This window comes from Mytilus californianus, unplaced genomic scaffold (assembly GCF_021869535.1).
Source record: "Mytilus californianus isolate M0D057914Y unplaced genomic scaffold, xbMytCali1.0.p SCAF_12, whole genome shotgun sequence".
In the NCBI taxonomy this organism is placed as follows: domain Eukaryota; kingdom Metazoa; phylum Mollusca; class Bivalvia; order Mytilida; family Mytilidae; genus Mytilus; species Mytilus californianus.
In genome coordinates this window covers 58,374,562-58,401,077 of record NW_026262604.1, presented here as the reverse complement: position 1 = coordinate 58,401,077, position 26,516 = coordinate 58,374,562, and positions in this window count along the sequence as shown.

The following is a 26,516-nucleotide window of genomic DNA, read 5'->3' as shown; positions in this document are numbered from 1 at the left end:
GCAATTTTGCAAATTTTGCAGCGTTGTTGTTGTTCAAAGCCTTTAGGGCAAGATGAACGATATTGATCTACGTTTGTCTTGTGAAGATCAGACGATTGGTACAAATATAATAATGATATTGTGAAATCTGATCGGAAACTACCAAATTTTTGGTTGGGTTCGTGTTGCTCAATCTTTAGTTTTCTATGTTGTGTTTTGTGAACTGTGTCTGTTAATCTTTTTCCTTTTAAGCCATGGCGTTGTCAGCTTATTTTCGACTTGTGAGTTTGAATGTCCCTTTGGTATCTTTCGCCTCTCTTTTTGAAAATCTATAATCATAAGTCGAAGACAGACTGACGACTCTATGAACTAAATGGAAGCGTAATTAAGAAGTGTGTTCTGACTCACCATTAGTCAGTGAGATGTAGCATGTTCATGATGATATAATTTGGATATAGTTAAGGCTAATAAATACATTTTTCAATAATTGAAAATAAATAAAAGTACGAAGATGACGAAAAAGGAATTTTGTTTGTGAGCTCGAAAGGCATCATTACTACACTACAGATATCTAAACGGTGAAGAAGTGCACCATGCAGAAAAATTCCGTGCACTATAAATCACCGTCTTCGAGATCGAGTCTACCGTCTGAAGATTTTCTTAGGAAATGCCATTGGCTTATCGTTTGTGTTTGATATAGTTAAAGTATACAAAAAGAGATGGAAGAGATAAATAATTCACTAATATTTAAAAGTATTCTCTTTGTGACAAAACACTCAATATATATCACTAACAAAAGGAAGAAACAAAATGCCGATCGTAGGTGGCACGAACACTCATTATAACAGGAAGTGTATCGTCAATATGTAAGTGAGAAATGTTGCATACGTACAGACCCGAATGCCGTTATATATGTAACTACTAATTGTTGACTATTTTATCTGTCCTAAATTGACAGAAACAAATTATGCAATCAGACAACTTTATTGGAAAAATCAAGACGCTTTTATGCCGATCAGTAAGAGTGACATTGACTTGTTGAACATATTCATTGATTTAATGTTAGGGAAGATTCTAACAATAACGAATAATCTACACAGGTCTACAACAACTAATAATAATGTTTAATTTGTTCTGAGGATAGGTGTGGGGGTCGCAAACTAAACTACTGAACCTCGTATGTACTCAGGGTTCTACCGACACTGCACTTTGTATGGTTCAAAAGGACATTTTATCTGTGTTTGTCAATAACACCTTTTTTTCTATTCTTGTCATGCCAGACATCTATACTGTTTTCGGTTTCATCGATTATGTACCTTCAATCAAGAGGTATGACCATACCGTTGGGTTTAGGTGGATCTTCATTTTGTTGGATAACGAGTGGTAGGGCAATACTTCAGATTATCAAGCGCTTGTATCAGATGTCCCATAAGATCCAATGTTTTACCCTAAATTATACCTTCGAAATCAGTTTGAGACATGTGTGAAAGTCATAATATGGACTATCATTGCTTTGTTAACAATTTTCATTGCAGTAGAGCCAACGTGATCATCATAATAATGAAGCTGACATCTTGCCTTTCTGACAAAACTGATTAAATGTTTTCATTGTTAACCATGCAAATATAATAATGACTGATGAATCTTCTTGAGACGAAATATACGTATGGCGTACCAAATTATTCAACAACCGCTTGGTCCCCGGTAATATCACCAGCAAATAATTCAGCACTCCTATTTTGCCATGACATACCAGCGAAGGTCATTTTCTGTAATAAGCAGGTTTAAAACGCAGAATTTTTCAAAACACGAAGGTTTTTTCTAGCTCCAAGCATTAATTGCTGAGTCGTATTTGTCATAACATTTATTTTTTTGCAAGGCTCTTCAACTTCGTTGAAGTCGCCTTTCAAATGTATTGATTCGAATGTCACTAATTAGTCTCATGTGGTCGACACGTACTAAATTGTATTGCCGGTATCTTTGAGGGATGTTTTTATTTAGTACAAATAAACTCATCATAGATACCAGGATTGAAAGACACGTTAAATTTAATTTCTAATTCAAAACTAAGGTATTGTATATTCTATTAACTTTACAGGTTTTAAATTCGCAGTGAGTATCTGTCCGTATTACCGTTTTCGTGTTGACTTTTTAATAATGATGTATGATTTGTTTTTAATCTGTTTGCATCGGATATCATCTCGATAGATATAATTACCAAGGGCATATTGCAAATGATACTTTGAAAAATCTGCTTATATTTCCCTGACCTTTCTTACATGTCATAACTATTATAATTGCTTTGATTTCCATAAGCTGATTTATAAAGAAACCTTTCCGAAATTTAGCTCACTTTATTATGTATAAATGAATTGACCAATTGTTTATCATTGATAAAAGCCATTTAACAGATTTGTTGGAATCGACGATCCAGGGCTTAAAACAAAACAACAATCAACTGATTTTTGTACAATTCGTTTATTGAAATAGCGCATATTTTTACGGCAACTTCAAAGTCCATTACAATTAATCCATTTCGATAAAGACCCTTAACCTGACATTCCAATCCATTTTATAGCACAAGTAAGTAACAGCCATTTAACACTCGGTATAACTCGACATTTACGGTACGCAAAGGGTCTTAATAGTAAATTTTCGGATAATTTCTGATTATTGAATTAATAGCAAATTTTCGGGTAATTTCTGATTATTCAAAAGTAAAATCACAAAAATACTGAACTTCGAGGAAAATTCAAAAAGGAAAGTCCCCAATCAAATGGCAAAATAAAAAAAACGAATTTTTGTATAATTTCTGATTTTTTAATCAATAATAGCAAACTTCGGATAATTTCTGATTATTAAGGTGCTTTATTTTACAATTAATAACGTAGCTCAGTTTCCAAGGTGTCAAGTGGACAATAATGTGTATGATACAAACTACTGACTAGTTAGAAAATGTTCATTATTGCAAATTCAAAGTTTAAAAGTAATTTTACAATACAACTCTTTTTTTATACAACATAAACGTTTTTTGTTCATCCTACTGTTTAAGTGATCATGTGGTCTTGAAATTTTAATCCTGCTTACATGAAAATGACCTTGTCATTGGTGCATCTTTTCAATAGTGAAACATTAAATGATAAAAACAATAAAAGACATCTCTAAACAGCTGAAAATGCGTTAATCATTCAGACAGCACCATGAAAGCATGACAGTTGGAACAAAACCCGTAACAGCTATCGGACTATTGTGCTTTTGGTTTCATTGTGCTTTTTTGTATATTCTTGAATATTTTAAATGTTTTGTAGTGATTTTATTCTATTAATATCAAATGATTGAATGATTGATTGATTGATTGATTGATTGAGTGTTGGTGTTTACTTTTCGCACACATGTTTATCTCATATCGGCCGGTTTCAATTCATGAAGGACGCCTAAGTGCGGGGAGAGAATCGCCCACCATAATATCCTGTCGATCCGTGTAAATTATGATCGGAGTTGAATGCACCTTGCTACGATATAAGGTTCTCACTCACACTATGTTGATAGGCTTGTGCTTACCTAGCAAAACTTCTTTGACAATCGGTAATCTTATTTTTAAAGAGATTTATTGATCATTCCATCTATCTTTATTTATTGAAAAGTCGAAGGAAACGGTGTGCGAAAATATGCTATACTCCTAAAAGTGTTATGACTTTTATCTGGCATTTGATGTAGACATAATGAACCATACTTAAGCGTATTTGAAATGTCAGTAATTATTCAACATTTATTGACAATTGTAATCGTTCAAACATCTATTAAATATACAACATAAAATAAGTACCTAAATCTAATCATAATTTTTTTAATCATAATATGTGTAAAGTTATTTATAAACAGATTCAATTATATTATGCTCACGAAAAAAGTTCCATTTGTGCTGTCAGGTGTGCATGTGCAAACAATATTCGCTAATTGAAACAAATAATCACACAATTGTAGGACGTACTTGTCAAGAGTATCGATACTTCATTTCCTTTCAGACGACAAAACAACCGATGACATAGATATATAAGTCAAATCAGTCTACGTTTAACTGGAAAATTACCATTTCTGTACTTTCAGATGCATTACGTGTCTTTACAATATAAAACTACGTCGTTGGTCATGTCAAGAGATTGCACCTCAGCTAATAACGTATGTATAATGAAATTGTATTAAAGCAACACTAAGTAAAGTTATAGTTTGCACATTGCAGACAACATCCTGCTTGATTTTTATAACTATAGATGTTCAATCTGAGGTGAAATTAAAAAATAAGACCTTACAATATACAGTTGCTCTCAGTTATAATTACTAATAAATCTGTGACAGTTATTTTGTACTTCATTTGTTAAAAGTGTCTCTTTTTATCATGTGCGCTGTTTGCTATGACAATGTCAACTAAAAGTTATTGTTCTAACGCATATAAAAGTGGAAATGTAGGATTTTTTAAGTTAAAAGGTTTTTAGACGACTGTCGCTTATTGTATACAATCGCTGGTTTGGTCGTCTTGAATGAAAAAAAGGTTTTTCATAGTTTTGACATTAATGCCAACAATGGAAGACATCTGTATCAGATAAGCCGACTTTGTTTTTATATACCTTATATAGTTTTAGAAAAGAAAAACAAGCATGGCAGTCGTATACTATGTAGTTTTCTTAATTATAAAAACAACTTATAGAAAGAAAGGTATCTTTAATCATTGTCTACATAATATTGACGTTTTCCAAGTAAGTATAAAAGGGAAAACACGAATAATAACAGTATCAACGAATAATCTTTTAATGTACCATAAAAATCAATGAAGCTTATTGAAGGTTTAGATATTTTAATATCTTAGAAAGTCTCATAATCTGTTATTAATATAGGATTATGACAATAAACCTTGTTTAATTGTTTTTCAACTTTTTTTTCATTGTCCATTTTTATTTTGTAATCTTGACAGGGAATAACGAAATGTAAGAAATAAAAAAAAACAAAAAAACACACAAACACTGGTTCTTTCTGCTTGTTTGTAATTTATTCGAGTGTGTTTGCATGGTGTTGATGTCTTAAGTAATGTCTGTCTGTTTTCTTGTGATTTAAATTAATTTGCAAAAGTCAAAACTAAATGTAAAAACAAACATTATCGACGGTATATATTCCATATCGAATAGCCTTACTGATGCTTTAAAAATGGTTTTGTATAACATACTTGTAAACAACATTAATTACTCCTGCTGCAAACTACATAATTACGAAAAGATAGGTTGATAATTAAAAACAAAGACATGCACTGAATGTTAATGTTTAAAAACAGATGTATAAGCATTCAAACGGAAACACGACAAAGGATAGAATAAACTTAAGGTCAGTAATGATAGCAACTTCAAGGAATAAAAGTACATGAGCTACCTGTTATAACATGTATACATGATAACAAAACTTTATATTACGAATGAGTCAATGCAGATAACAAACATAGATGGAGATTTGTGTTATATTCAGCATGTTTTAAATTTGCGATTGTCTAAATGTACACAATTTACTAATAACAGATTGCAATAATCTATCGCAATAATAATACAACTGTATGTATTGGAGTTTTGATACTAATGAGAAACGTTTTGCCAGATGATGATTTTTGAACGACTAATATTTAATGAAATATTTCCAGGACTTTTTTTACAAATGTCTACGTTCACCCTTCGCCTCTCGCGACTTATTTTCGTTCTAAAGTAAAACAACAAACTCTTATACTGTCAATCGAAGTTTTTCTGAATTAATAAATTACCAACAACCAGAAATATGGGGTGTTTTTAGTTGCCTAAATCAGAGTCTATTACCCTTCTTGAACACATAGGATCACCACAAGTTTTTTGTTGGATTCGTGTTGATCAGTCTTTTCTTTAACTATGTTGTATTTATTGTACGCTGTTCTTTGTGGTCGTTTTTACCTGTCTTGCTATGGTATTGTCAGTTTGTTTTCGACTTATGGGTTTGAATATCTCTTTGTTATGTAATACATTTCCGTTTGCCATGCATATATGCATCTATTTTGGTAAGGGGATATAGTGATGACTTACTAGACAATTTATCCCTGTTTCAATACCGTTTTGGTGAGTAGTTGTATCTTTACGTTTAATTCACTGTCAATTGCCAGTATGTGTGATATCTCACCATTGTGCAAAAAAATAAAGGACAATAAAACAACCTCCTACTTGCTTTAGGTCATCAGTTCATATCTCAAAGACAACTAAATATGCAAATATAAGCAAAAAGGACATCGACGGACGGCGAAGCGTTTCAGTTGGTAAAAATGTTTGACTTTTTTTGTTAAAATCTTTGAATAACAAAAGTAGGCCGCAATTATTAGCACAGAGTTGAATGATAGGTTCACTAACTAGCAAATGACAAAAAAAATGAGGCATGTCGGAAATGATATTTACAATGGGTTAAACAAATTGATGGAAAAGTATTCAACCAAATTTAGACGAAAGACAATTGTGATACACACAAAAATCGTCTTCGAGGTAATACGGTCATGCAAAATGTACCTGAAATGCAATTTTGTATAACAAATCTTTCTGTTTTTTTTCAACGTCGAATATAGATTTCAGAAATGAAAGATTAAGCTAATTCGATTGACTTTGAGATTCGAATGAACAACTGTCACACTTAAGTAACAATATAAAATGTATTTTGTAATATGTTCGTAAATCTTTTTTAGCGGTAAAGACAGACGTTTCTGCATGAAATGGTGTCTAATTTGTCGGAGTGCTTTGTGACTGTAAAATTTAGTTGTGTTATGTGTTCGTCTGTTACAGTTTAAGTAATGTAAAATCAACTTCTGAATATTTGATAAAATTATTTTCTTACATTTTAGAGAACTGACTCTCGAGAAAGTTATTTGAGAAAGGAATGGATAAACTTAGATTTATATCAAATTTATGACATTATATCAGTTCAAGCGTGAGACCTAGTTTTTGGACTGTTGTTATCTTATCACCTCTGGCCCAACTGACTTTATAAAGAAGGTTAAACTTTTCGAAATGAATGCTCCACTATGTAAGTGTGTATTTAAAAATAACAAAAAATGAAACTTTTAATTAAATCTAATGTTTTTGGAGTGTTTTGCACAATACAACGGCGTAAAAAAAGATATATTGCATAATAAACCAAACTATTGTATATGCTATTTTGTTAGTCCACAGTACATACCTGATCACTGATTCATCTTGTATGGTATTCAAACTTTTGAATGTTTTGTCACTTATGTGATTTATCAATGTTAATCTGCGTAACATAAAGATTTTGCGTCCATTGGATTGCTTGATGTTACGATCTACTGGAGAATACCACACTAGAAGCAAGTGTATAAATCATTGCAACATATTTACTTCCAAATAGAAAACGATCGTTCTTGTAAAGGAACAGGAATTTTCCATTAGAATTCATGTGTATACCTGAGTTCTTAAGGGTGATTGTTTGGCTTCTGAATGACTGATATATTTTAGATTCGTGTCTATTATTTTGCTTTCGGTGTTGTTTCTGTATCAGTCTTGTCTATTCTTTAACCCGAAAAGGCTAAAAGGTTTAAACGTACCAACAGTGTCTGAAATCCGAAGGTTTTTCTGGGCTAGAGTACAGTCATGCCCTAAAAAGATCAAATACAATACTTATAACTTAATATGGTTGTAAACGTGTTTATATACGAGTTTCTTTAACGTTATCACTAATGCTACTGTTGTAATCTTGTCACGTCTGGCCCAATTGGCTTTATAAAGAAGGTGTTCAAAATGAATGCTCCACTATGTAAGTGTTTATTTAAGAATAAAACATATCAGTTGTTCAAATATTGTGTGTGTTACTAATTTGTTCAATTCCTGGGTATATGATTTTTTTTTTCTTGTAACAATAGCTAACCTGCCTTTCTTCAATCTTTGGTTTTACATACCAGTTTGTTTCTTTTCAATGATTATAGCATCGAGGACCAGTATTCTAGCTCACGGCGTGTGAAACATTTAATCCATATCAGTTATTCAAATATTGTTTTTGATACTAATTTGTTCAATTCTTGGTTATATGGTTCTTGTTTTTTGTCTTTTTCCTGTATCAATAGCTAACCTGTCTTTCTTTAATCTATGGTTTTACATACCGGTTCGTTCCATTTTAATGATTATAGCGTCGAGGACCAGTATTTTAGCTCAGAAAAGGAGCATGTACTTTGACAAAGATAAGATTGATCTGGTAAATAAATATAAAAAAGAAGATGTGGGATGATTGCCAATGAGACAACTCTCCACAAGAGACCAAATGACACAGAAATTTACAACTATAGGTCATCATACGGCCTCCAACAATGCGCAAAGTCCATACCGCACAGGCAGCTATAAAAGGCCCCGAAATGACAATGTAAAACAATTCAAACGAGAAATATAACGGCCTAATTTATGTACAAAAAATGAACGAAAAACAAATATGTAACACATAAACAAAAGACAACCACTGAATTACAGGCTCCTGACTTGGGACAGGCTCATACATACAGAATGTGGCGGGGTTAAACATGTTAGCGGGGTCCCCGCCCCCTAACCTTGGACAGTGGTGTAACAGTACAACATAAGAACGAACTATAAAAATCAGTTGAAAGGGGCTTAACTCATCAGATGGATAAAAATACAAATACTAAAAATACAAGTGGACGTGGCCGGGTACTTGTACATCCAAACAAGAAAAAGACACTAAGTACAGATCTGAGAGTACTCGCAGTTACTGACAGCTAGTTCAAAGCCACTAACAACTAATAAAAAAAATCATGCATCTAAGACTAAATGATGGTTTTCTAAATGACAAATACTAATATATATATACATATTTTTTATTTAGGCACTGTATTTTTTCTGTTTGCTTGTTTCGGGGTCGGAATATCATTAAACCATTTTACCGTTAATAGTAAGTTCACTTCTTTTAATAATTTGACATTCTAAACTTCTTACGCAAGAAAGGTTTACTGATTTCAAAAAGGTATGAGTGCTTTTCCATGTCCATGTTAAACATCCTCAATGTATGATTTTTTTAGATATCTAAATTCAAAGGGAGTATTATCATGAATATGTTACCTGATTAAAAGCATTGACACGAAATTTGTTCTCATATTTGTGAATCTATTACTTAACACATGTTAGTGATATTAACAGAATACTATAATTTGTGTTTTTTCTGTTTAAGTTAGAAATAAATTGTGTGATTTGTATAATTTGATTACATAAGTACGTATCCACTTATTTTCTTCTTATTTTGTCTTATGTCGCATTGTCACATGAACCCCATTTTCCCTGGTTAGGTGGACGGTTTGGCGCCAGCAAACACGGTTTACCTCTCACATTATGTATATGCCTGTCCCAAGTCAGGAGCCTGTAATTCAGTGGTTGTTGTTAGTTGCTGTATATCATATGTATGAATGCTGTATTACATAACTTAGGCCGTTAGTTTTCTCGTATAAATCATTTTACATCATTTGTCATTTCGGGGCCTTTAATAGCTAACTATGCAGTATGGTTTTTGTTTATCTTTGAAGGCCGGTCAATGACCCATAGTTGTTAACTTCCACGTATTTTGGCCTCAGATGGAGAGTTATCTTATTGGAAATCAAAACATATCTTCATATTTTTATATAAGAGAAAGGCGAAATATACCAGAGGGACATTCAAACTCGAAAACAAACTGACAACGCAATGTCTTTAAAAGTAAAAGACAAACAGACAAACAATAGTACATAAAACACAACATAGAAGACTAAAGACTGAGCAACACGAACCCCACCAAAAACTGGGAAATATTATCTGTGATACCTATTTAGAGTAAGTGAGGTTATGGGTAAAGAACATGTTGCGCAATATAAATACTATTGATATAATTGAGCAAAAACGCGGTATAATATTGTTGCTTTATTAAACATGTTAATTGATACTATAATTAAACCCGACCAGATAAGAAATTTTCATTATCAAGCTTTTGATTTTAGTATTGACGAAATTTTAAAAATAGAACTACAAGTTTGATTTTATTCTTTATATGTCTGAAATCAATATTTGTTGTTAATATAATGCTTTAACAATACAATGGGTTTTTTTCAGATAAAATTGTTTGTAAGTATAAAAATACCCCACTACAAAGTAAATTCAAAAAGTGGAAGTCCATATTAATTTACAGAATAAATTTTGAGACTAAAAAAATCAACTGAACGAATGGAGAATAATTGTGGGATTCCTGACTTAGCATAGACATTAATCAAAAAATGCCTAAACCTCTAACATGTATGACAGTTGTTTATGTTTCTGTTATATTGATAAAATTGGGAAAGCAACAGAAAAAGGCATAATTGGTCAATTCGAAAATAATTGGGAACGATGTAGCAGATATGTCACTGTGCACTCCATTTTGAATTACTTTTGAAACGTATTATTACTATGTTATGGCAGTATTAATGTAGCGATTTCTATACTTAAAATGTTAGTTGCCTTTATTAAATGCTTACAATATATAGTATACTACATTCTCAATGGAGCTTATCTGAAAATTGCAGAACTCAAAATCAGAAAACAATTAGTATGTTTATATTGTATATTTACGCCCAAATACAAATTTTGATATTTGCAAAATTTATGAATACATCTGACAATTCACTAGTTAAAACACAATAAAGACATAAATTGTGAAGAAATGCCTTGTTGAGAGAAACCAAAACATCCAACATTATAAACAATCCAAAGGGAGTGCACAATTGCAGGTACTGTAGAATGCTTCGTGGGTGAAATTTGTTAGGAAGTGCTTCGATATTTTGTTGTTTCTGATTTACATATTATAATTTGACGATGACATCACTGACGTCGAAGATAATATATTACAACAGAAGTAAACCTATATGTTGATACAACTTCACATTCAAGATGCACAGTAAAGTTTTTATTAGATTGTTCTTTTGATGTGTGAAAGATTTATCTTTACGTATTAGTTTATACAATTATAGGTTTCGTAAAAAGTGAGAATTGGATATTGCTTGATATCAACTCGGGTTATTTAATTTCAATATAATACTCAACGAGCCTTCGGTGAGTTTTTTATTACTATTTAAATTAAATAACAAGAGTTGATATCAAGCAATATTTAATTCTCACAAGTTATTAAACCTATTCCTCTTATGATCAACACTTGCATTGTCTTAAATGTATAGTTATGCGCATAATTGATCTAATCGTTTGCAAAAACAAGAATGGCGCCATATGTCCTGTTCTGGTGTCAATCTTTAACATCGGACATTTTTATGATTCATATGTTTGTTTGCTACAGAAAATTATAATATTTGACCAAACGAAGAATTTCAGGTGAAATGTGTGATAGTTTTTATATTATTGAAGGAATCAATATGTCCGTTGCCATGGACGAAATGTACATCGTGTAAACCTTTAAAAGTCATCAATGACCTAACGAATATTCAATGGAAATCTCGTAATATCAAATCATTTTGCTGGATAAGCAAAACAAATACACGAAAAATTTTCGTATTACTTTTTCGTATCACACTTCATTCAGTGTGATACGAAAAATATGGCTTCATGCAAGAAATAAATAAAAGGCTGCATCAATAAGATAAATAAGTTAAATAATTATCCCGTAAACGTTTGTTATTAGTGTTAAATGTATATGGCTTTGAACAAATTGTATAAATATTATGTAAAACTATTTCATATAACTATAAGTTAAAGTGGTACTGACATGTCACTACATACAACGCATTTTATAGATTTTTTTTCATGTAATATCCCAAAATGCATTGCAAATAGGATTACAGCGCAACTAGAAGGTCTGATTCATATTTGGAATGTTTTTTCTTCATTACTACCGATGGACGACGTCACAATTTGATCTTTGACAAATTTGAGGATTACATATTTCTCAATTCATATTCAACGCGTGCATGTTCACATCTAACGGAATTTATTAACGTGGGTGTTCTTGACTCAAAACACTATTCCTACAGGTTAAAAGGGCCACATGGAAGAACAATTTCAGACGTTTTACTGTTCAAAGCATGCAATAACTTATACAATGGCTGTTTTTTTCAACAGATAAGAGGCCTTACATTTTAAAACAAAAATAGATTTCTTCTAATCAAGTAAATTAACGGATTGTGTCTCATCAATTTACCTTATTGAAACCTTAATGTCTATGACAATACAATCTGTTTATCAATTATTGGTACAAAAAAAACTATAAAAAAAACTAAAACAAGTTCACTTAATGGCATACGAAACATAATAACACATATGTCCTGATGATTAGACGACCTGTTGAATTGTAAAATAAAGAAGAAAACAAAAAAAACAAACAAATATGAGACATGCCTCGGACAGAAATCGACCTTGTGCAAGAGCACGCCCATGTAAATGTATGAGACTTTGATTGGTTTTTGAACATTCAAGTACAAAATAAAAGATTATTGTTTGTCTGTTTTGAAGGGTACTTATACCAACTTAATTATCAAACAGTTAGAGACTTTGCCTAAAGATTTGTGCAGCTTGAAATAAGTGAATAGATGAATTGATATTTATTTGCAAAAGGTCGATTTCTATTCGAAACAGCTCAGGTTATAAATCAATCAAATAATATACTTCAAATATTTACATCATGTTAGTCAGCCAGATCTAAATACATACAGGTGTCAAATATACATTGCCTACATGCACTTGTATAACAGTGATGCTTAGGGAAACGTCCCTTTTTATTAAAGATAACTCAATCAAACATAATTTGTAGACGATTGCAAAAACAAAACAACATGTGACGAAAATGGGAAGTACGGTTATTACTATACGGGTTTTCGGGGATATTATTGGGCAGTTGAGTACTGTGATTGTAATCCTGGATATTGGAACTTATGTTGTAGTCAAGGTAAAGTAATATTCGTTTGTTTTACATTTTATACGAAAATAAGTGGTTGTGGCAGTATTGACAATGAGACCGTTCCCTTTTTGAATTTTTGGAATAAACAGAAAATCCTTGACCAGCTAGTGATACAGTAGTTGGACAAATAAACCCCTCGGCCAAAGAAAGCCCGATTTAACATTACGTTTCCGTGAGAGCAGCAATCCTCCATCGGAAAAATCTTGATCGATAAAGCATAATCTAGATTATTGTTTCACCTGAAAGATATAATTTATACTTTATATGAAGGTGAAGAACGAAATGTTGCTACATAGAAATGAAAAGATCTGGTAAGTGGGTATTAATGATTTTATGTGTTGATACGTTTTATGAATTTTAACCGATTAGGGTCTTATATAAGATACTAATGTACAAAGCTTAAGATGTTGATTAAAAACAAATCATAGTTTGAATTAAATGAATGAATAAGAAAAAAATTTGAAAACTAAATAAATAGACGCATGACTTTGAATAATAGGACACATGTTATTTTATAAGTTTATCGAAACCTTTCAATTCTTAAATCAAAATATTTTAAAAAAATATGCCATTATCATGTTCTTTCATCTATAATTTGTCTCATTGATATTTATTTGAGTTAGAAATCAACGCATGCACTAGTTTCCCCTGCATGCATGGTGGTACCTGCACGCTTGATCAGCAGGGATATACATGTACCTGCACGTCTAAATCAACGGGAATAAATTGTGAAAAATGTAAGTAACAGAGAAAATACTATCTTGTTATCTGGACATATGCATTGAGTACCTTTTAACATGATAACAAAGTATATTCAAATCAAACACATGTGTTGCCTTGGTCGTCAAGGGAAACTTTCTCTAACCCTAGGTTGTAGATTCAATACTGAGCTTAAATGTCGGTACACATGTTACTTGTAACTGCAAGGATGAACTGTGAACCTGTACTAATGAAAATGTTTAGTATCAAGACTACAAATAAAACAGACTTCCAGTCCAAGCAAGACCTAAATCACAAAGTCGTAAAATTAAGCAACAATGGTTAATGCCATTTTTAACAGCCTGTATTTCAAGCAAAAAAGTGAAATTCTCTAATTCTTACAATTTTGTTTCTATAACGGATAAACGAATAGGTACTATGATCTGGATACTTAAGAGTACACAAATTGTGTAGTGTCGCGTTAATTGCGATTTCATTTTAAAATAACATATTGCACCCTCATAGTTAATTATATATAATGTTTTAGGCAAACTTTTATACTTAAGCCATGGCCTTTTAAGAAACGCTACTAACCATATTACCATCCAGTGTTCTTGCAAATGATAGCAGTTCTGGACGCTGACGACTGAACTTTACTTCTTAATTTTGATTTCAACATCCCAATATGTTTTTTGGTTTTTTCTTTTTTTTTTCCTTTTTTTTTGGAGGGGGGGGGGGGGGGTTCTTTTATAGTTTCTACATCAGTGCAAACTTTCTCTTTTCGTTACAAATTGTCCACTCGATATTTCTTTTTACTAGTAATCAACATTTGTGATAGTTATCCATGCATCCGTGCATCATGTACTCCACTGCAAAATGACTACATGTGTAATTGCCTCCCTGGAACCTCTGGAAAGAATTGCGAAAATGGTAAGAACAAGAAATATACTTATATTTTGCTATGGTTTTGAATTATTGTTTCGAGCCTTCCAATTATTTAATTATTTGTTTACATTTATGCTCATTAGTCAATGCTTCAATAAATGTTACATGTTTGGAAACTGCCAGATTTATGATTTTAAACTCCAGATTCGACTCTTTTTCATATTATCAGCGATGCGTTTGAATGAACGTCAATGTTGTCTTAAGGGGCGTTAATGGTACTCATGTTTACGCTTTGTGCAAACTCTAATGACATAGACCCTTTAAATTCAATGGTTGTCGGTTGTTGGTGTATGTCATATTTGTTTTTTTGCTTATCGTATTGTACAAAAATAAGGAGGTAAGTTTTCTCTTTTGTATTGTTTTACTTTTTTTCGGGGACGTCTCTAGCTTACCATTCGGTTTTTTTCATTGTTGAAGGCCGTACAATGACCTATAGTTGTTGACTTTTATGCTATTTGGTCTCTGGTGGATAGTAGTCTCATTGGCAGTCATAAAAATTTTCATTTTGTTATAGTGCTGATAAAAGAGGGACGAAAGATACGAGAGGGACAGTCACACTCATAGATCGAAAACAAACTGACAACGACATGGCCAAAAATAAAAAGACAAACAGACAAATAAAAGTACAGATGACACAACATAGAAAACTAAAGACTAAGCAACACGAACCCCACCAAAAACTGGGGGTGATCTCAGGTGCTCCGGAAGGGTAAGCAGATCCTCCTCCACTTGTGGCACCCGTCGTGTTGCTTATGTTATTACAAATCCGGTAAATAGTCTAATTCGGTAAGTTATATTCGTGAAAAGGGAAGGGTATTTTAGTTACGACATAAGGAACATATCCGATATCATCTGTGAAACGGTTATTCCATAACAATCAACCAACTCGTGGTGGCGTCCGTGAAATTTACGAAGGGATGATTTCAACTTCACCATTTGGAGCTCTTGGTTTAATAGCTTCCTTGTGAGCAGCAATCCTCTATCAAGGAAATCATGATAGGAAACACAAGCCCGGGAATATCGGATCAATTGGGAGATATATACTCCGTGTGCAGGCGCTGCTGGAATGTTGCTACATAGAAATGGAAAGTTCACAATTGGGAGGCTGAAATCATCTCTTTTGTCGTAAAGTTTTGTTTTCAACCGACCCTCATTGTCAATTTCTAGATGTTATTCAAGATATGAGGCAGACTTAACTGTATCTGTAGTATCCTTTATCTCTAGTTCGATGGGATAGATTCGTTCAACATAGTCACCAAATTTTGTATTGTTTAGTGAGAGAACATCATCTATATAGCGGAACGTAGAGTTAAAGGACATTGCTAACTTCTTATCTTTCTTCCTAAGAAGTTCCTGGATAAGATATGCCGGTGACTAAACTCACCTACGACATGTTTTCGCGGTCTTAGATCGTAGAAATCATCTGATTATTTTACCGGTGTGGTTACTTTTGGAGTAATGTGTAATTTCCTCAGTTTTGTTACATTGAGTTGTCTCTTTTGAAACGACCCAAGAGATTTGAACATCAGTTAAATACAGACGTCTCATTTACTTATATGTGGCATTCTGTCGGAACAACGCAAGGTCTCAGCCACCTTATTATTGTATCAAATTTAGTTAAATAGTTATTATTACCCATCTCTTAAAAGATTTATTTTAACCATTTAATCACGTTTAACGTTTAACGCTGAAACGCATTATATAGTTTATAGTTCTCACATTGTCGATGCAACGTTAGTTCTATTGGATATCATTTATCATGATAATATAAAACTGACAATTTTGGTTTTTATTTCTATTTTAAAATACATTTCATATCAGTATGAATTTAGATGATGTAGTGTGTTGCCAATTATCAATCTATCCATTAACAAATTAATTGGCGATGGTGTAAACAACTATTTGTCACAATATGACCTTCAACAATTTACAAAATACATCCTGTATAGTCAGCTATATGTATACAAAAGAAAAACAATGTCCGGATTTATTCTAAAACAATAAAATAAAAACACTATGGCAGACAGCAACCAACCACATTTATTAAAGTACAGACTACTGTAAATTCAGAAATTATTGCGAGGTTTTTATTAATGCGAATAATGCGACTCGAATAGTATCGCAATAATAAGAACTCGCATTTTGATAAATAAAACGTTGATCTAAACCTAGATTATTCTGAAATCGCATTAATTAAACTCGCATTCTTGTCCATTTTTGAAAAATCGCAATAATAAATGCCCGCAATAATTTCTGAATTTACAGTATTGACCTGCGTTTTAAGACCAACATAAAAATAAATAATTAGAACAAGTTGAATTAGGATTAACTTAACAGATTGGTACTCGGCACAGCAAACAAATACAATAAAACAAAAACAACCGATCGAAGGGTACTCGCTAATACAAAAGTTATTTCAATTCCATTCTACAATACCAATATGTACACATCCTTTAGGAAGTACACCACTGAGTCATGGCCCCATTGTCTTCTATGTTAAATTTCTCAATTTAAAGTAGACACAGACCTTTTGTCTTAAGATCAAATAAAGTGACAAGCATTGCATTTCAAATCAACACCTTATGGTGTCTTGTACTGAACAAATATACATTCATTTAATTGCATATAAAGAGAACTGGTTGTTGGAACTTCGGAAAACAGGTACTTCAGATCTGATAGACAGGCAACATGTACCTTCCTTTTTAAATTTCATGCAATTTTTTTGCTATTCAAAATTATAAGTCAGAAAGAGTTCTACAATGATCACCAGTCGTTCAGCTTTCAAATCATACCCAATTGACCAAAATATTCTACATGTTTTGAAAGTTGCACCCATGCGTAGGAACCATATATATGCAATAGTAGGCTGAAATAAATTCTTTGAAATAAGACAAATACGTTATCAAACTATTTTATGTTAAATATGTACTACTTTCTTGTATTTGTTTTCTGACTGGGACCGAATGAGTGGTGTTATATCTTTACGTGCTATACACAGTTTGAGAAAGGCATGACTTTATGCAATGCCAAAACTATTTACTATAGTTATAAAAAATACAATCTATCGAAGTACCAACAACATGAAAGAGATCTTTCAACACTTTTAACCAAGAAATATTAGTTTAAATTGGTCGTTTTTAAACTGACGCGTTCTATAAACAGCATCATTGTAAACATTATAATCTGAACTTTCGTTTGTTATTGTGTTTCTACAGGTACGACCAAACATTTAACTGAAATATACATATTTATGAACGAGTATATTGAAATAAAACTATTAAATAATGATCCCATGGTTATCAATGTATATTGTCTTCTTTTGCAGGTTATGCAATAATAGGCTGAGATGAACTCGTTGAAATAAGAAAAATACATTATCAAATATGCTTGTTTTTTTTCATTTTATTTATTGGTAAATATTTCACTGCATCAGTACAATTAAGAAAATGAATTTCATTATTTAATGTTCATATCGATGCTATTGAGGGAGGCAGACTTTCAAAAACGTAAGAATGCAAGTTAATACTATTGAGCGTCAGCTCATCTTTGAAAACAAGATTACATGTTTCTTCATCCTGAACAGCCAATCGAACCGATTAAACTTGACTACCGGCCAAAAAAAGTCTAGGAATGAGCATACTTCTGTATCCCAGTAATCTCTTGGGGCAGCGTAGAATTAAAAAAAAGATGGGGCAGGTATTTCTAAAATGGACAGAAATACTACTTTTGATTTTGCCATTTGATTAGGGACTTTCCGTTTAGAATTTTCCTCGGAGTTCAGTATTTTTGTGATTTTACTTTTACAACAGTTTACATAACGAACTGCCAAAGATGTGTTTCAAAGGAATTATTACTTGTAGAATGATATATACTCTCTCTACTTGAGACATTGCAAAATTGTACCAGTCCGACCGGACGTGTCTGCCTAATTATAAATTATCCACAGCCAAAAGGACGCCCTATTTGGCATGAATCCTTTTAACAGATAGAAAGAGTTAAGGTGACCATATTTCTAAACTCCAATAAAATAGCTGTGAAAAAATCCTATATGTTGTTGAATGTTACAAATAACATGTTCACGTCAAAGGTTGTTTTTCTAGGGCGATAGATAGGCGGTATTGTTATTGTTATGTACATCTAAACTCATTTTTTATTATACCTTTTATTTCATACATGTTCATTCTTTCTGTTCATTTTTATCAAATTTCTAAACTGACAATTATATCTGTTGACATTATATACGGTTAAGCAGCATTTCATTTGTCCCCTTATCATGTACAGACTTTTTATTGAGTCACTGATTGAAATAAACGTTTTAAAGGTTATGTTTTTCTACGTGTACCGATTTGTGTGGACATTGTGATTCCATCCAACATAAAAGTTAATAACAAAATACATTTCCATTAAGTCGTAATGTGTATATTTATAAAACAGGATTAAAAAAACAAGACCTAACGATGTTTTTAAAAACTACTAAAACTGATGTAAAAATAGAAAAGTGCCTAGACAACCAATATCCCTCTTCATTTGCTCTTTGCACTTGGCAGTATGCAATAAAACACACTTCACTACTTTATGCATTAAATTAATCGAAATTCATGGTCCGTGATTGATTGGATATGGCACTTTATGTCGATTTTGTGTAAATACTTGAAATCTATCGATCACATCCTTATAAAAATTGTATATGGTTTGCCTTATGACAAGATGGAGGTGATTTGTTTTACTATGCGTAATTGCTGTTGATTGCATTTCAATAACAAATATAAGATAAATCTTGTTTCAATTTTCAGCCGTTTTTGTCAAAATCATGATAATGGAAGGGAATATTCAATTGGTTTAATTCCATGTATACAAACAAATACTGTTTTGACGTCTGCAATATATTGATTGTTGTTTGTTTTTTGCCTAACTCCCAGTGGCAAACAAAAATGTCGGACGACAGGGATAACGGCCGACCAATGAATTACACCTCTATAAACCTATACTATCCATGCAAGGGACAGAAGTGTTGCCAGTCAATAGGCAATTAATAAACAGTTGTTACACGTGTTCTTTAACGAGCAGAGATCGTGACATTTTTTCTACAAGAGGCATCGGATGACACGCCAACTTTTTGAACGGAAATTAATACGAATGTTTACATCCCACACAGCAAAAAGGATTTCCTACTTTGACAAAGGTTTTACTGTCAGTCGAAAGGAGACACAGGTGGTCAAATTTCTATACCCCGTTACCTTTGGAACTGAAATCGAAAATAATATAAAGCATACGGTCAAACAAAAAGTATTTGTGTTTACGGATTCCACTCTGAGAAGCAAAGGTAGGTAGGTAGGTTAAATGCTCCTATATTTTTCTACATTTGCTCAGTCAATCGATATCCTGATGTCAATGTAAATAGTATGCACTAGGAGACGTCATACAATCAAGATAAAAGCCACATGGCAACATTAAGTTCTTTCAAGATTATTCATATACATATTTTCAATACAGTCTATATGATTTTGGTTAACTGGAACAAATAAACAAATAACATTTTTGAATATCTTTTGTAGATTGACCTATATTAGATATGGTATATGACGTTCATCTATTGTAAATTAATCAATCCACACACTTATCATCTACCGAGCCATGATATAATATGTTGATATCTACCAGCATGAATATGTTTCAATATATGGTTACTATAAAAACATCTAATAATAAAAATTGTGTCATGAGCACGAAACCAACTAAATTAGAAATGTCCTATATAATGAATGAGCAGTTATAAAGAAAATAAGATATCACAATCAATAGTAGTATAAATTTTTATAGCCAATCAAACCAAAAAAAGTTATACAATATATGTTGGTATTGGTATCTATTAGTGTTTTGTTTTCAGTCTTGTACTTAAATCAGGCCGTCCGTTTCCTCGTTTGAGTTGTTTCTACATGTTCTATATGCATAATGAGTTTTGCTTCTTGTTGAAAGCCGAAGAAGTGACATATAGTTGTTAACTTTTACGTTATTCGGTGTATGGTGGGTTATCCCATTTGCAAGCATACCACATCTTTTTATGTTTATATCAGTGACAAAAGGGGTAATACACATGCACTTGGATTACAGGTTCCCGGCTTGGTACAGGCATGTAATCAATGTTGCAGTGTTAATCATTTGTGTGCGATCTCTACACCATTAACATTCTCGTATCATTCAGAAACTTCTACAAAAGAGGTGCGTCAGTGTGGCTGCGCCGGATAGAATAATAAGCAGTATCTGTCGGTCGGAGTGAAATATTCATTACAATGCCTTGTGTTTGGAATGAGACATCAGTTAGCATATTTTAAAACCTATGAAACCATTAGTCGAAGGGACATTGTCTGCCTATTTGCGAGATAGAAAGATCGTTCATTCCCTTTATCCTCTTTTTTCCAATTAAAATCTAATTTCCCGGTACTTTACCGAGATAATGTCTACCTATTGTATCAAAACATAATTGTTTTATGCCCAGCATGTGCATGCATTATTTGCCACTGGATGCTTAAAAAACACAAACAACTAATCTATACGATATCAACAAAGTTGTATTCTTTATTTTGCAATATTAAAGGCTTCATCTTCATCAATTTAAATATATACCACTAAATGGCATAGTTATAGGTTTTGATATTTCAGTTTGCATCAAAATGTTATTTTGTCATCGTGCACCTACTGATACGTTTTACAAGCTGTACACTTTAAACCTTTCCACATAACCAAATAATTTCACATCCAGAGTTTTTTATGTTAATTTTAATATTCAAATTGAGTACTTTTTGTGAACTCAATAGTACAGAAGCAAACATAGTTAATACGTTTTTAAACGGATTAATCTCAGCCGACTATTGCAACCCTTGAAAAATACGACAAACACATTATGCATTATAAATGATAGTTATTGAATGGCTACATATAAAAGTAAAAATTGTCTAGTTTAAAAGTTATAAAGAATTGAAAATATAGTATCATCGTGAATAGCACGACTAATTAACACAACGCTGAGGTGGTGAAGTGGAATAAGGGGATATGTGATATTAGATTGTTCATAAGGTCATTGATATTTAATTGTTCATAAGGCACACATATGGAAACGATGATTTTGCACAAAGCATAAAACTGTTAATCTGGATGCCTTTTGCAAATTATTTAGAAAACGTGTTGAAAAAAGATCGATCGATTTGGCAGAATTTTACCAGGACCAATACAAAAATGAAATCAATGCAAAGCATATTTTACATTTATTTATCCATTTAAAAATCTGACACTAAAATGTATTAAAAATGCAAAATGTTGAACAAGATTCTTCTATATGGTGCTCAAAATGTAATGACATTTTACAAAATAACAATATAAAATTTTCGTTTAGCCTATACATTGTTGAAATATCGTCAAACTTTTCTTTCTATACTTCCAACAAGTACAGGAACAGGTACAGCTTTGCATGATATCACAGTAGCAGTTTAATAAATTTGAGTAAGCTTCAGGTACATAACTTTAACAATGTTCCATATATAAATATTGATATTCATACCAATAGTGATTTTGTTGATTACTTTGTTGGTGCTTTTGCTATTTTTAGTTTGACGCAACATTATTTTAAGATAATATTGGAACAATAAGTGTTTACAATTCCAGGTCCCTTAGATTAAGTTTTGTTTTTAAGTAAGGTTCGTGATGCTTAATTTGAATTTTTGTTTATTTCTAATGTCAGGTCCTTTTATAATATTTTTGGATATGACGGTGTCTTTTGTCATCGATCATCTACTTTTTGATGTTTGTTTTATTTTCTTAGACGTTTCTCTTTCTTTTAACAAAATACGCTTGACTCAATGTATAAAAGAAATACGAACAAATGATTAGACCGTTGGTTTTCCTGTTTGACTTGTTAAACATTAGTCTTGTTGGGGCCCTTTATAGCTTGCTGTTCTGTGTGAGCCAAGGCTCCGTGTTGAAGGCCGTACTTTGACCTATAATTGTTTACTTTTTACACATTGTGACTTGGATGGATAGTTGTCTCATTGGCACTCATACCACATCTTCTTATTTATATGTATTCATATTGCACTATAAGATTGATGTTATTCATTATTTTTTTATTCACATGGTTGAGTCTTGTAGAATCTGGTTTAGGCTTTTGTCTTAAATCTTTTATTTCATTTGATACTTTTATGTATTATAGTGAACATATTCAAATGCAAATAATAAAAAAATTAACTTGAACAACAAAATCTTTTATATATTTTTCTTACCATTTTCACAAATCTGTCCGTAAGATCCAGGGTAACAGGTGCATATAAATCCGTCTTTAGTGGGAGTGCATGTAGCCATATTCGTACACGGATAACCATCGCACACGTTGAAAACTACAAACATGTTATCAATTAGACAACATTTAAACGACGGTAACAATATGCCGTTTAAAAATTGGTCAGGAAATCCTTATTACTTTTGAATAATTATTAAACATGACATGTGTTAATTAACTTCAAATCCATATTTTGTTTTCGGTTGGCAATTATATCTTTGTTTAAGAAAACACTGTGCGTTAAATTTTAATTATCGATCAAATTATACCATTTCAAAAGGTTTTCAAAATTGAAAAGCCTCCATAAAGTAACATTCTGCACTAAAATACCAAAATTATCTCTCCCACACATATGTCAGAAAATTAAAATTGCATTTGAACTATTCAAGAATTTTTACAATTACGATAAAAAAAAAATATATAGAGCATCGTCACTACTGAATGGTTTGTGTATATTCATGTTATCTTAGGTACGATATTGAGAATCTATGTATGATGTGTCCGTGCATTACAGCTGTGAACTAAAACTAATATTTTATAAATCCCTTAAGAAAATACAAATGACAGTAAAAAAAACAAAACAAAACGAATCGCATGAATTCCAAACAAAACGAGAACTGTTGTGTTTATTGACCATGCATAAATCATTTGCGATACAAAACTCAGTCAAACTTTTAAACTAAAAAATGGGAGATACTTAGTATGTTAACAGATCGGACGAGTTTATATTTATTTTAGATCTAAGACCGTAAAATATGTGTCAAGTCAATAGTGATACAAAACCATAGAAATGTGCTGACCAATAACATAAACGATTCCAATTTAACTGCACTAGATGCGCATTTCGACAATAAATGTCTTTTCAGCGATACTCGAGGCCAAAACATTTGAAAATCTAAAGCATGAAGAGCTAGGGATAAGTGGTCGTTATTTTGGCGTCTTTCTATCCAAAATACAAGCTATACCTTCTTTCCTCTTTAAATATGGTATATAGCACTTGCTTTTATTTTTCTAATTTTTGTCTTTCTGTTTTTGGATAATTTTCTTTTAAAATCTTCTACTAACCAATGCAAGCTCATTATAAATTTTCAGTTAATCAGTATGTCGGTTTCTCAGTTACCATGGTTATTAAGTATCTAAAATACCGAAGATCTAGAATTATATACTAAGTTTTCTTTGTTTGAAGACCCGTTTTACAAATGTAATTGATTACAAGTACTTTTGTTACTCTGGATAACACATGTTCCATTTCAACAATTGTTCTAGAAAGATGCAGGTAGCATATACATTTCTCTGGTACTTACAATTTTCACAATTTTTCCCATATGACTTTGACGTACAGGTACATGTGTAACCCTTGTCGTGGGGAGTGCACGTTCCTTTATGCTGACAGGGAAAACTAATGCAGGCGTTGAGTTCTATAACAAACAAATATTAATTATACAATATTTCAAATATAAGAGAAAAAAGGTCAGCAGGAATCAAGTGATTTCAATTATGATTTCAAGAGAAGAACTGGATTCATACTATAACATGTAAAAATAATCCATATCCATATCCCAAACGTTTTCTCTGTATAGTTTAACTCATTTCAGCAGTCACCTGCGAAACGAGGTCAGCGGTCACTTAATTTTCACACGAAATCGTCATTTCATCTGTTAACAACGGTCATCAGAACTCGTTCGTAACCGAGATAGGCCATTATTAGTAGGTGACTTTTTCATATTCCACTCCTTTCAGTTTCCACTAAAAACCATATCATCGACTTATTTCTCCACAAATATTAGCTATTTCAAACGTTTAGAGCTCCGGAATCCGCTATTTTTTGTCTGCTTGCACGAACAATAACTCTACCGCTTGAAAACACTAAAACAATTTGTCCCGATCCGGACAACATGGGACAGCGTTCATACTACGACTTGTGAAACATCCGTGAAATAGATTTTTCAAAACATGATAAAACTTCCATGAGTATGACGAGATGACTAAATGTTATCAAATAGATCCTTTGCTCATTATATGGAAGTCTTCAAAAACCAGAATTATACAGGACGTTTTATAAATTCAAAACACATGCACAGTATTATACCTTGGCTGCAACAGTTGTCCCAATATCCATGATTACAATCACAAATGTCAATCACCCCCCAATAGTATCCTCTGCTGTATCTCCCATGAAGGTCACATTCAGTTTTGTTAGTACAATAGTCTACAAAGTATTGTAAATTGAGTAACCAAAACATTTAGGCGGTGTACATACGGTAACGAGTAAACCTAGAAAATCATTGGTAGTTTTATTTGGGTTTTTATTTGTTCTACTTTCTAAATTTCGAAGGAGCAAGCTGCATATGACTGTTGAAGCCCATCACTGTAAAATAGTTTTCCCCATAGTCCATTTGTACCACTTAAAATCAACCAATGTTGACTGTTGCTTCGTTTAGATTTTAAAATTTTTATAGAAAATTATACGACATACAAATGTGTTAATGAATGCCTGTACCAAGTCAGGAATATAAAAGTTGTTTTTCATTGTTTCGTTGGTTGATAAAGTCTAACATCTGGTTTTGTTAGTTTTTATGGACTTTCCATTTTTGGATTTAACTTGGAGTTAAGTATCACTGCTATACTTTTTTACAAACAAAATTTTCAAAAATACAATATAGACCGACAATTGTTTAATTGACCATTTATATACATTACATTAACAACAAATACCTATGTTTTAAATTATATCATTCGTCTTTTATCCTATATACTATGAACGACATATCTATCTGAAAACAAGGTCTATGAAACAACCGTGCAATATGCGTGATTTAAACGACATTTTTTTTTCTTTCGTTATACGTTATACTTTTTGCAATTCCATTTAGTTAAACTGCAGTATTTTATCTGATATAACAATATAGTATATAAAATATGTTTACTGTCAAATGAATCAAAGATAATGTTTAAAATAATTAGAAAGTAAGATAAAACTCTTATTGTGCTTAATATCTATTTGCTTATACTGTTTAGTTATTCAGCTTAAGGCCAATATTGGAAAATAATGGTACGTACTTCATTGTTGGCAGTCCGGAATGACTACAGTGTCATTTTAACTACCTTTGTATTGGTTTATTGATTCGTGTTGCTAATATTTAAGTTGCAAAGACTTTCTGCATATTGACACCGTTATTAATTTCAATAAAAACGACATTAAATTTTGTAGTTTCTGCGAAATTTGGTAAACATGGAAGAACGAATGAATGTTGAAGTCAAATGCGAATTAGGGTGTCATGGATAAGGACAGAAATTGTTGGTAGCAAAGGTACTTCGACTGACTCCTAAAAGAGTGGTAATGGTTATTAAACGTGCAGAGAGCATGTAACTCAAACTACTCGATATATTGACGTTGACGTGTCTATTCGAAACGGACATTGCTGCATATTTATGCATCCTGCATAACCAGATAAATGTTATATTTCAATAACGATTCACTACAGGACAATAACAGTTCGAAATGACCTTATATCTACCTTACAGTCAACGTTTAACGTTATACTCTGCAGGAAAAAAAATTAATGAATGCAAATATGTATAATAAAATCTAAAA